This window comes from Phaseolus vulgaris, chromosome 4 (genome assembly GCF_000499845.2).
Source record: "Phaseolus vulgaris cultivar G19833 chromosome 4, P. vulgaris v2.0, whole genome shotgun sequence".
Taxonomy (NCBI): domain Eukaryota; kingdom Viridiplantae; phylum Streptophyta; class Magnoliopsida; order Fabales; family Fabaceae; genus Phaseolus; species Phaseolus vulgaris.
Window position 1 is genome coordinate 11188606 of NC_023756.2, and position 12737 is coordinate 11201342.

The window sequence follows — 12737 nt, forward strand, 5'->3', positions numbered from 1 at the left end:
ATATAATATTGTGAAAAAGAGAAAAATAACATAAAAAGATTGGGTTGAACAGTGTTTTATAAAATTCACACTTTCGCTTGCATGGTATGTGTAAGTGATTTCAGATGATACTCATAGTAAACTAAGTATAAACAATTATTTTGCAAGTTTAAGTTTTACGTTTTTTCTCTCTTCTTTTCATTAATCAAAAAATTATAATATGTAATTTAAGAGTTTAATGTTGTGTTTGGTTCTACTGATCACATGTGAGGGAAGACTCCCGAGCGGGTGAGAAGAATGTTAGGTTCTAATGATTTGATGGGACTGGTATGGATGGGGGAGCGAGTGAGTTTCATTTTTTGGTCGAATGTGATGTAGAGAGATTGTAGAGGGTGTCATGTAAGCTTCAATGAATTTACTCAGATACCCTTCTTGCACTAATGGCATAGTTACCTCCTCTAAGACATTGAACCAATGTGACTCAAATCGATTTTGCATGCAGTGTTTTAAGAAGAAAAATCGATTTTCACTATTATGTTCTTAACCAAAATCGGTTTTTCACTCACGTTGTAATGAAGTGAAAATCGATTTTGCACTTTGTTTTTGCATGTTGTGAATATCGATTCTCTGTTACATTGTACTAGATTGAGAATCGATTTTGACCTGGGTTGTGCAGAAAGGGAGAATCGATTTTCAATGTTGTTGTATTCTCCACATAATCGATTTTGTGTCTTTATTGGTGGTCCAAAATCGATTTTCATGTAGTTACACACAAGCAATAATTGATTCTCTTGTTTGTGGGGTGAAAATCGATTTTCAAGTTGATTGAATACAAGAATCGATTATCTTCTTTTTTTGTTTGTGCTGGAATGAATTTCTTTTGTTATTTTTTTTATGAAGTTTGAAATGTTTTTAATTAATATTGAATATTTTAGAAATTTTATATATTTCATATTTTTATTTAAATAGGACATTAAATATTTAGAATTTGTATTTATTTAAGATTTTTAATAGTTTAGAAATTTTATATATTCATATTTTTATTTAAATAGAACATTAAACTTTCAAGATTTGTATTTATTTAAGATTTTAAATATTTTAAGAATTTTATATATTTGATATTTTTATTTAAATAGGACTTTAAATATTAGGATTTGTATTTATTTAACATTTTAATAATTTTATATATTTGATATTTTTATTTAAATAGGATAGTAAATATTCCTAATTAGTTGTTTTTGTGTATAGGTATTTTTTGAAAGAAGAGAAAAAGGGTGTAAATGAGATGTACCTTCCAATGAAGACGGAGTAAGAAGAAATAACTTTTTGGAAGGTTTAGAATTAGACTCTTCTATTATGGATGGAGGTGTCTTTATGATTTTATTTTATTTTTATTTTTGTTTTTAGTTTTATAGCATCCTCTCGTACCTCCTTGGGTGTAAGAGAACACAAGGTATATTTATGACCATTATTTTGAAAAGTTATTTTATTTTGTATGACCCTTGTGCAAAGTATGTTAGTCAAATTGCTAAGGTCTTCCAAGTATGTGTCCAATATCCATAGGAATAATATCACATAAAATATTTTCTTGATATTTTTCTATTTGTATGGGAATACTTACTTGGTTTTGAATAGCTACATCGTCAAGTTAATTAATATAATCTAAGCAATATGGTGGAGGATGTAGTTGAATTTTTAGAGAAAGTTTATTTACTTACCTTGAACTATAACAATTACAACAAGAACCACTATCAACAATTAAAGAACATATATGACCTACAACTTTACATCTAGTATGGAAGAGGTTTTCTCGTTGTGAAGTGCTTATTTCTAAGGGACGACTTTAAAGTAGTCGTTGTACTAGTAATAAATCTCCTTTGTATGGATGGAATTCGTCTTCATAAGTTTGGACTTTTTTTACCTCAGAGGCAAAGGATGAAGTATCAATCCTTTGAATGTCTTAGTCTTTTAAAAGTAAAGTTTTTTGTATGGACATTCAGAAGAGTAATGTTCCTTTTCTAGATATTTAAAGCATTAAATTGTTTTAGTCTTAACTTCTTTAGGAGATGATACATAATTATTTTTATCCTTATACTTAATTTGTGAATTATTCCTTTCTTTTTCGTTTGACTTATTTTTGTCATAATTATCCTTTCGAAATTCTTTATTGGGATGGGTAAAATAAGAAGATTTTCTAAAAGAAATTTTGCGATTGAGTTGATCTTCTACCCTAACACATTAAAATCATTATAAGATAATAGTTCATTAAAATCATTATAAGATAATAGTTCAATTTTATCCTTAATGTCAAAATTTAGACCACTTTAGAAATGAGTTATGGTTAATGTGGGCTCTTCATGGATGTATGCCCATAACATAAGTAACTCCATTTTTTTTGCTTATATTGGTCTACAAATAGGTCTTTTTAGGTTAGCCGATGGAGTTAGTGAATAAGATCCTTATCATAATAAGAAGGACTATATATTTTTCTTAGGGCAAAGCGTAGTTCGTTCCAGTATTTAATTGGAGGGTTATGATGTAAATTAAGGTCTCTAAAATAGGCAGTCCATCAAGTTATATTAGTCTCTTAGAAACTAAGAGTGGCTAAGATTACCCGTCGTTCATGTTCAACTTGATGGTAGTCAAACAATTGTTTAACCTTCATCTCCCAACTTAAGTAATTGTTTACACTGGTTGTTCCACAGAAAGAAGGAAGGGTTATTTTAGGTTCCCTAAAAGTAGAATGGGTTTTATGTTTAAGATATTTTGGAGGTTCTTAGTAATAATCAGTATTATAGTGACTACTATAATCAACATGACTAGGAGAAGGACTAGGATGATGAACACTAGTAGTACTGTGAGAACCCTCCCTATTTCTACTCTGAGACCTATGAGTTTTTTCATCTCTGTCTATAACAAATTGATGTAAAAGATTCCTTATCTCAACAAACTATAGATCATTGTTTTGGAGGTGTACATTAATATCCATTGGAGGTTGATCATTTAAATTACCATGCACACTAGAGACTGGTGAGATGGTCCACTCATTGTTGGATGTAAAAAATTTCACAGGTATTTAAAAAAATTCAACTAGAGTGAGGCCCAAAAATTTTCTAATGAGAAGATTTTTTATATTTTGTGGGTGAAGTAAATTAAAGGAATCTAGAGTGAGAAATGGTTAAATTCAATCCCAAGAAAGCGAGGTGAGTCATAAGGACTTCTTAAGTACCAAGTCTTTCCTAGTTAGAGCTTACTTCAAAAATATCTCATTAAAGTTTTCAGAATAAAACTTCAAAACAGTTTTTGAAAAAAATAAAATTATGTATGTATGTGAATGATCTGAAAACCAAAGAAAGGTTATCTAAACGCTAGAAAAGGGAAAACCCTAAAGTATCACAAAGACGTAAAAGCAAGGAAAATAAAAAAGGAAGAAAAGTATAAAAAAAAACAACAAAAGAATAAATGCAAATGTAATGCTAGACGAGTCATATTGTGATAATGCAATGAACACTGAGAGCTCACTAACACACTATCACTCTAATGTACCTCACCGACACACTATCACTCTGATGTACCTCACTGACACACTATCACTCTAATGCACGTAAAACTATTACAAATGTTTATTGCGATTGTCGTTGGAACATTTTTCCAAACAACTAGAAAATTAAAAGAAATTACACTAGAAAGAATTAAAGTACACAAAATTTTGTGATACTAAACAAAATTTACAAAGTTTGAGCATGAGTTATTTGGTGAAAGCACTAAAATAAGTGTTTGACTTGCTCTTTAAAGTGAAGTAGTATAAAATTGCTTCTCTTTCAATCCCTTTTTCTCCCATTGATAGAGAGTCTTGAATACCAAAGTAGAACCCAAAGATTGTTGAGCAACCTTTGGATTAGTGTCAACTTAATGGGACACTAAACTCACTCTAAGTATCATATAGTGTCTCCCTTTTACTTTTTGTGTGGGTTTTTTGGGGAGGCCAATATTATTATTTATTGTAGTGAGACAAAAAATTAACTGGTAATGTGATGTGGCAACACTTTTGAATTACTAGGTTATTCTTGGACATGTGACGGTCATTCATTATTGACATTGTCTTTATCATCTTTTAAGTTCATAAACATGTTATGGATTCATGAGTACAACCTTTTATTTTGCAGTTTCATCATAAACCCTTGTCTTTGTTGTAATTGGTTGAATTTTCCATGTCATGGTTCTCAACCTGTAGAGCAAGGTGAGTTACACTTTGCTGGAATTTCTTATTGCTTTTATCATAAAAAAACTTATTGAAAGATGGTCAAACAGAGTTGTTGTGTTATTTTTGTGATATTCTTTTATTCAAGAGATAAAAGAGTTATGCGTTTAAATTACACAAAATAAGCTAATGTATTTTATTAATTATCTACTTACATTATCTAAGGCTGCCATTCTTGGAATTATTCTTGGTGCCCTTATGATTCTTCTAATGGTATTGCTGGTAGCTTGCGGACCACACAATCCTCCTTTTCCTGATAGATCACTTGACAAGCCAGGTACTTATCTTTCTTTCTTCCTTACATTGTAATTTGTACCCTTCAATCAGCACAAGTTCCAAGAGCAAGCTGAGTTTTTTTTTGTAGATTTTAATTGTCTTTAGTCACTTTAGTGTACCTGGCCTTAAGCTAGCAGTGTTATAAAATCACAAATTGATTGGATTGTGTAATTATATGCATTAAAGTTTGTTGGGTCTTTTAGTGTCTAAGTTCAAGAGGGGAGGGGTGAATTGAACATATAAAATTTTCGCAAATACAAATAGTTTTCAGTATATCAGAGGAAAAAGAACAGATTGTTTTTAAAAGAAACAGATTGATTCTTCAGAACAGTCTAACACAATTTGAACTTGTTCAGATTAAAATTGCAATCAACAGAGAGGTATAACAGAATCAGATTGGTTAAATTTTACCAGTTTGAATAGTACAAATTATGCCAAGAAATCAATCAAGTTCATTCAACACAAGGTTTCAAAAGAGAATGAATCTTTGTCAGGATTTAATGAATAGGACTATTTGTTCTTAAACCAATTAAAACCTCATATACAAACACTTTGTTAGTGATTAGAGAACTTTAACAAATCAGGTAGAACAGTTTTTATTAAACCCAGAATTAACAGATTTGATTTCAAAAGAACAGATTTAGTTCTTGACAAAATTAAGCAAAACCAGAAACGAGTGTAGGGATGAGAGAAAAAAGACAAGCAGGTTTTTATACTGGTTCACTCATACAGAGCTACATCCAGTTTCACCTTACTCCAAGGAGGAATCCACTAAAAACAATATCAATCACTTACAAACACAACAGTTCTTGAACACTACAAGAACGATACAACCAATGCTGAAAAACCCTATTTCAGCACACCTTGCACTCCAAGAAACCCTATCAAGGAGTGACTAACACTTACACTTTTACAAACCAGAATAAAGGAAAGATAACACCTGAAAAGAAGATGCAAGAACTCAAAACCAGTAGTTCAATTTGCTGCAAAACTGCACCAGCACCTTCACCAAGATCAAAGTTTTCCTAGAACAAGCTCACTTGAAAATCCCTTTGGAAAACCTTTCAAAAACTCTTTTCAATCCTTCTTCTCATATAGAAAGTGTTTAATCTCTGTCAAAAACGTAATTGCTCTGCATCCTTTCATGTGAGAGAAGCTTTTCTTTATATAGAAAACAGTTGCTAACTTCTTTTCAAAAAACAGTTGAAAAGTTGTTATGAAAACAACAGATTCAGTTTTAAACTAAACAGATTTATTTTTAGGAAAACTGCCAACTCAGTTAACTGAAATAACTGACTGAGTTGTACCTTTGGTGCCCTAACCAACTTTTGAAAATCCTTTCAGCACACCAAAAATAAACCTATTCTTTTACAGAGAAACAAATTTATTTTTTGTGCAGTACCCTGATTTTTGGAGAAAACTCTAAAAAGCTTTTGGAAAAACCTTTAACCACTTCAAGTGCTTGATCTATGCTTGGTTAGGCATCTAGGACAGGTCATGTAGCAAAAGGCAACCTTGAATACACACAACCCTAGAGTACAAGATCATCTAAGACACATTGCAACCTACAAAGCAAAACTAGCTAACATCTACATCAAACACACTAAGGCTAGATAGAGATGAACTTCATCCATCTTCAACAAAGTTTACATGCCAACCTTTAATTGTATAGGATTTTGTAAGGTTTATACTCTGAAAGTATTATATTCCACTCTATATATTGAAACATAATTTGACATGTTACACATTCCATCAACTATGGAATTGACAAATTTTTTTTTTATCAGCAAAGAATTAAATAAATTAAAATGGGATACTTTAGGGGTATCCCAACCCGTTTACAGATAAAGTATACAGATACATAGGATGATATCTATCTATATGACACCTCTTCCCTTCCTAACAAAAAAACTACCGTCCATGGAACATAAAACAACTAACACCTAAAAACAACAACCATATTCTTGATGATTTAAGCAAGTACTTCTTTTAGAGCAAAGACCCCACCACCAGCAATATCAGCCTTGTAGAGCAACAACCTTGATTTGGCCTTTTAACATCATCTAACATATCTTGTTTGAGAAAAACTAGTGTTGCCTTGAGCTTGCAGTAAGCTATTCCTGCAGTAACTGAGCCAAAAACCAGAGAAACCAGAGGGACCAAAAGCAGCAAGTACAAGCAACTGCAGTTGCATAATTCAGGTTTTTCATCACATGACCCATTAGTGGCCTTATGCCTTTAGCTCCAGCTACTACACGTCCATCTACAAAACAGTTTGCTTCATGCCATGACCCGTCTGTTCTTACAACACCTCCAACGTCCTCCATTACCTTCATTCACATCCTGCATGCATCCTTTCATTGGCTCCTGCGCATACCTTCCATTTGCACCCAACTATGGAATTGACAGTTAATTACTCACCTAAGAAACTAGTGATTCTTCATATGAATATGGCACTTCATGTGTATGAATATATAATGAGGATGATAGAAAACTTGAGTGAGAAGTATATAATTGGATATGGGGCATCAAACATAGTTTATAAATGTGTTCCTAAGAATTGCATGCCAATGGTTATCAAGAGGGTTTATTCTGACTATCCCCAATGCATTACATAATTTGAAATTAAACTTGAGACTATTGGCAACATTAAGCACCGGAATCTGGTTAGTCTCAAAGGCTACTCTTCGTCCTCTTATGGCCACCTTCTATTTTATGACTACATGGAAAATAACAGTTTGTGGGATTGATATAAATTGTATAAGCTTTCTTGGATTGAGCATGAGTAGCGGAAGTTTAAGGAGTGATTGCACCAAATGGAAGAAGATTTGGTGAGAATTGGAGTGAGTTTTGGTTCCAAGTCAAGGAAGAGATTTAGCCAAATTCGTTGGAGTTCTTCACTAGGGTTTAACATGCTCAAACAAAGGAGAGATTGTGATAGAATGTTTTGAATTCATAAAACTCATTCACATATATTCCAAATTTGATTACAAATGGAGATAAAAGCCTATCTATAGCCTAAGGTAGCATATGAAGTAAGCTACCAAACCCTAAATTTTAGAAGACTTTATATGAACCCTTGCTTTGAGTTTCAGGTGAGGGTTTGAGATCTTTCCAGGTTATTCTTATTCTATGCTAGAAATGGCCCAAAAATACAAGGTCTCAAGAAATACCTATTTTACTTTTTACATTTTATAGAAACTAAGACAAAAATTTATTTTGTAAGTCTTGAGAATGGTCTCTTTTCTTAGTTACATATATAATGGCTTAGGTAGTGAGGATGATCCTCCATCATGTTCTCCCTTCAAAGGGATTTGTCCTGAGATCCTGTTAGGGATACCACCTTATTAATGAAAAGGAAATGATCAAGATCCGCCAGGTTCATAGATCCATTTGTAAAAGAACAACAAACATAATAAGAAAGCAAAAGACACGGGTAAAAATTGAAAAATAGTAATGAAGACTAAAAATGGTTTAATTGGATTGTGTAACATGTTAGTGAAAATAGAAAGAAGAAGTACCTCTATGAATTGATGATATAAGCATGCAAAGTTATTTTGAATAGGTTACTTGAGATTTTTCAGTTGGTTTGTCATGTTTGTTAATAGTTAGTTCTTCATTCTCAATTTATGTTTTCAATTTTATTTCATCCTCCTTAACCTAGTGAGGTGGACAAAAAATAAATTTATGGCCTTGGAAGAAAAATGTGATTTTATTAGAGTGACCTTCATGAGATGTGTTATGATCATACTGACAAGGTCTACCAAAAATGATGTGTCTGATTTCTATAGGGACAATGTCACATAAAATGTTTTCTTTATAGTTTCCTACGGTAATTAGAACATTGAATTGGTCTTTAACTACAACATTACCATCTTGACTAATCTAATCTAATTTATAAGCTTGAGGGTGAGGTAGTGTTTTCAAGGCCAATTTATCAATTAATCTAAAACTACAAAAGTTGCAACAAGACCACTATCCATAATGATTGAGAAAATGTTTTCCAAAATTTTACAACGTGTGTGGATTAGGTTCTTGCATTGTGACTGATCTAGTTCTAGTGAACGACTTTGTAAAAGTCATTAAACAACTACTAATTCACCTATATATGGTTGGATTTCTTCCTCAAACATCTCAACTTTTTACTCTCCAGAAGAATTAACTGAAAACTCATGATTTCTAGGGTCTTGTTCTTTTAAAACCATGTTTCGTTTTTGTAACACTTAGAAGAGTAGTTTTCTTTTTCAAGACACTTAAAACATGTGACTAGTTTAATTTTTACTTCTTTAGAAGATCTAGAATAATTATGTTTATCTTTTTCTTAGATGTTGCCTTATCCCTCTCTTTGCCTCATGGTTTGTCTTTTTCTTTGGGAGAATAATTATATTTTCTATACTCTTTGGTGACATAGGAAGTGCTAGAGTATGATTTTTTAAAAGAGGATTTGCGTTTCAATTGTTCCTCTACTCTAACACAAAGTTGAACAAGGTCATTAAAATCATTATAAGGTAGGAGTTCAATTTTATCCCTTGTGTCAAAATTAAGACGACTTTGGAAACGAGAAATAATTAACCTAGGTTCTTCTTGAATACCCACCTCTAATATGAGAAACTCCATTTTTTTGCCTATAGTGTTCTACAGATAGGTCCTTCTAGGTGAGTCTATGTAGTTGTTGCATTAATTCCCTATCATATTATGAAGGGACATATCTTTTCCTAAGGGTTGACCTTAGCTCATTCCAATATCTTATTTGAAGGTTGTTTTGTAACCTAAGGTATTTTGTGTAGGTTGTCCACCAAGTCATGGATTACTCTTGAAAACTTAAGGTGGCTAGGGTAACCCTCCTTTCATGATCAATTTGGTGACACTCAAAAAATATTTCAACCTTAACCTCTCAGTTTAAGTAATCGTTTATATTTGTTGAGCCATAAAAAAGAGGAATGTCAACCTTAGGTTCTCTGGGCATATAATTAGATTTATGTTTATATTGTTTAGGAGGTTGTTGGTAGTAGTTTGTGTTATGGTCACTATAAAATGCTCATTATTTTGGGAAGCACTATGATGATGAACACTTCTATGTTTAAGAGACCTTTCCCCATTTCTACTTTTAGACTTATGGATTTTACTCTTATAAGTTTGTAAAAGTTTTGTTAGCATATCCCTTAACTCAAATTTCTTTGGTTTGTTTTGTGAGTGTTTCATGGACATCAATAAGATCTTGAGCATTAAGAGTACCATGAACACTAGAATGATGAGATGGATCACTCATGGTTGAATTAAAATAGAAAGAGTTTTCACAAAAGATGTAAATTCTACTGGGGTGATATTTTTCTTAAAAAAAATTATTTGTTGGTTTTGGAGAAGTTAATCAAGGATTCTAAGTGAGATTTTTCCAAGTTCACTCCCAAAAAAGCAAGGTGAGTCACAAGAACTACTTATGTACCAAGACTTTCCTAGCCAAAGCTTACCTCAAGTAGGGCTTACAAACTTTTCCTTAAAGAACTTCAAAACAAGTTGAAGCCCTAGAGTTTGTAGATAATAATGAACCTTAAGACCAAAGAAAGGTTTCCTAAAAATGAAGAATGTCCTAAGTACCACAAAGACGTATAAAACAAGAAAATATAAGAAGAAAGTAATACAAATACAAAAAAACATAATGAATGCAAATGGAAAGAGAGAAACTAAACAAGTCCTATATTGAAAATGTAGTTAACACTGAGAGACCATTGAACACTTTCACACTAATGCACGTAGTACAATCACAAAGTTTATTGGGACTTCCTTCTGAAGAATTTTCCCAAACAACGGGAAGCAAAAGAAATTTTTAAAAAAAATTACACAAAGTTTTGTGATACTACAAGTAAAAGTTGCATGCAATGTGTTTGATAAGTGTCAAATTCCAATAATATTTCATATTAAAAATAGGTACTTATGAGTATTAATTGATACAATAAACATAAATATAACCTCTAATTTATAAAATTATACTTTTTTACATATTTTGTGATTTTAATTTAAATAAGAACGATTTATTCCCAAATTTGTGTTAATTTCATAATTCTAGGGAATAATGGAGATAACTAGGCAAAAGGAGAATATACAAAGCTAGAAAGAGAAAGTTGGAATGCACCAACATCACCAAAGTTGCCCTAAACTCGCAAAAATCAGAGACACCACTAGTGGATCTCGCTCAAGCAAAATTACTCCAGTAACATTGGGCCTTATTACGTGAAACTCGCCCAAGCGAGCCCATTAGCGCCCAAGCAAGAAATCACTTAAGCCTAATCAAATTAGGCTAAATAGAGGGCTTGGGCACAACCCTGAGAATCAGTGATTGAGAGGAAAACACCACTGAGTGAATTGTAATCCAATTGGGAGAATATAAGGTGTTAGAATACCATAGAGGAGCTGGCTGTTAAGGAGAAACATCCGAAATCTTATTTTCTTGCTCTCCCTGCTTGTAATAACCATCATGTGGGGCTAATTCTACCCTTTGGGATTGTGAGTAATTTGTTCAAACTCTTATGAGGTGATATCTAAACATAATATTATGTTCTTGACTTTGTAATCTTGGACATAAAGGAAGATGTTGAAGTACCTCTCATTCTTCAACGACCATTCATGAAGGTTGCTAGAATTATCATTGATGCTGATGAGGGAAAGCAGAAAGTGAGAGCTCAAAATGATGAGGTAACTTTCAATATTTTTTAGAATTGGCAACATTCTGGTAAGGGGAGAGATTGTCTAAAAATAGATGCATTAAAGAAAGTCTTTCCTGAAACCAAAAAGCAATTGCACCCTTCAAATATGTTAAAGAAATTTCTACAATGTTGTACTCCACAAGCAAATGAAGAGAAGAAAAAGCTTGTACCTGAATTTGGGGAAAAGAAACTCATTGTGAATAAGTTATCTGCACCATGCATAACAGAGGAAGACAAGGTTTATCAGGATGCAATTATAATGAAAGATGACTTTAAACCTGGTCAACCAATTATGCTTAGAAGTGTTAAGTTAAAATTTCACCCTAGCTGGTTGAAGAAAAAAGGGTCAAGATTATGGGTTATCAAAGAAGTCATAACTAATGGAACTATTGAACTTGAAAGTCCTTACTCAAGAAGAACTAAAGTTGTAACCAGGAAGTTGTTGCAACTAAAGGTCGTCCACCTTGAAGGAAATAGGCGTCAAGCTATATGACGTTAAACAAGCGCTTACTGGGAGGCAACTCAATGCACATTTAAGTCTTATGTTAATTTGTTATCTTTTTTATTTTATTTTACCCTTTCAAAAACCATGTTTTTATGCATAAGAACTCACCCATGTGTGATATGTTTCGCCCAGACGAGGTTAACGATGAAAACTCAGTATTTCTTGTAGGGATTCTTGCCTAGGCGAGTCCAATCTCTCCTAGGCGAGTTAGGAGGACAAGCAAGAGGTGCTCTTGGAGTCATCTCGCTTCGGCGAGTTTGACGACGTAAAAGTGAGTTTTCTTGCAAGGAATCTCGCCTGAGCGAGTTTGATGACAAAAATTTAAGATTTCTTGTAGGGAATCTCGCTCGGGTGAAATTTACAAAAGAAAAAATTTTAAAAAAAAAATCCTCAAAGGCAATCCAATCCCTATATGCCTCTCGATCAATTTGAAGCTTGTGTATTTTGGGCTTGGGGACAAGTTCAATTTTTCAGGGGGGCAGATCCAGCAAACGAAGCAAGATCATTTACACCTATAGATGAAGATTTTAACACAGAGCCGAGTAACTTCTTAAGAAGAAAGGATTGAGTAAAAATATGGTTTTTTATCTTTGTAATTTTCTTTTCTTTTTAGTTATTTGAATTTTGTTTGTTTTTTCTGTTTATTTTATTTTATTTTATTTTTCTGCTATTTTGTTTTCTTTTTATTTGCTTAGTTTATTTTATTTGTTTTTTTATTGGTATTCTTGAATAAATTTATGATATTTGGTTATTTGGTTAGTTTTATGTCTTAAATTATTTTTCTTGAATAAATTTCAGTTTTAATAGTTAAGTAGTTTTATTTTCTTAAATAAAAAAAACTACAATATTAAAATTGGGGAAAAAAGGAATTTATGTTTAAATATTAAATAGTGAAATGAATTAGACACATGTTAGAATAGAAAATATGATTGAATTTGTATTCAAATGTAGTTTGAATTGTGATACATGAAAACAAAAAGGAAAGAGACCAATTAAACCAAGTGAGTGTGTGAAC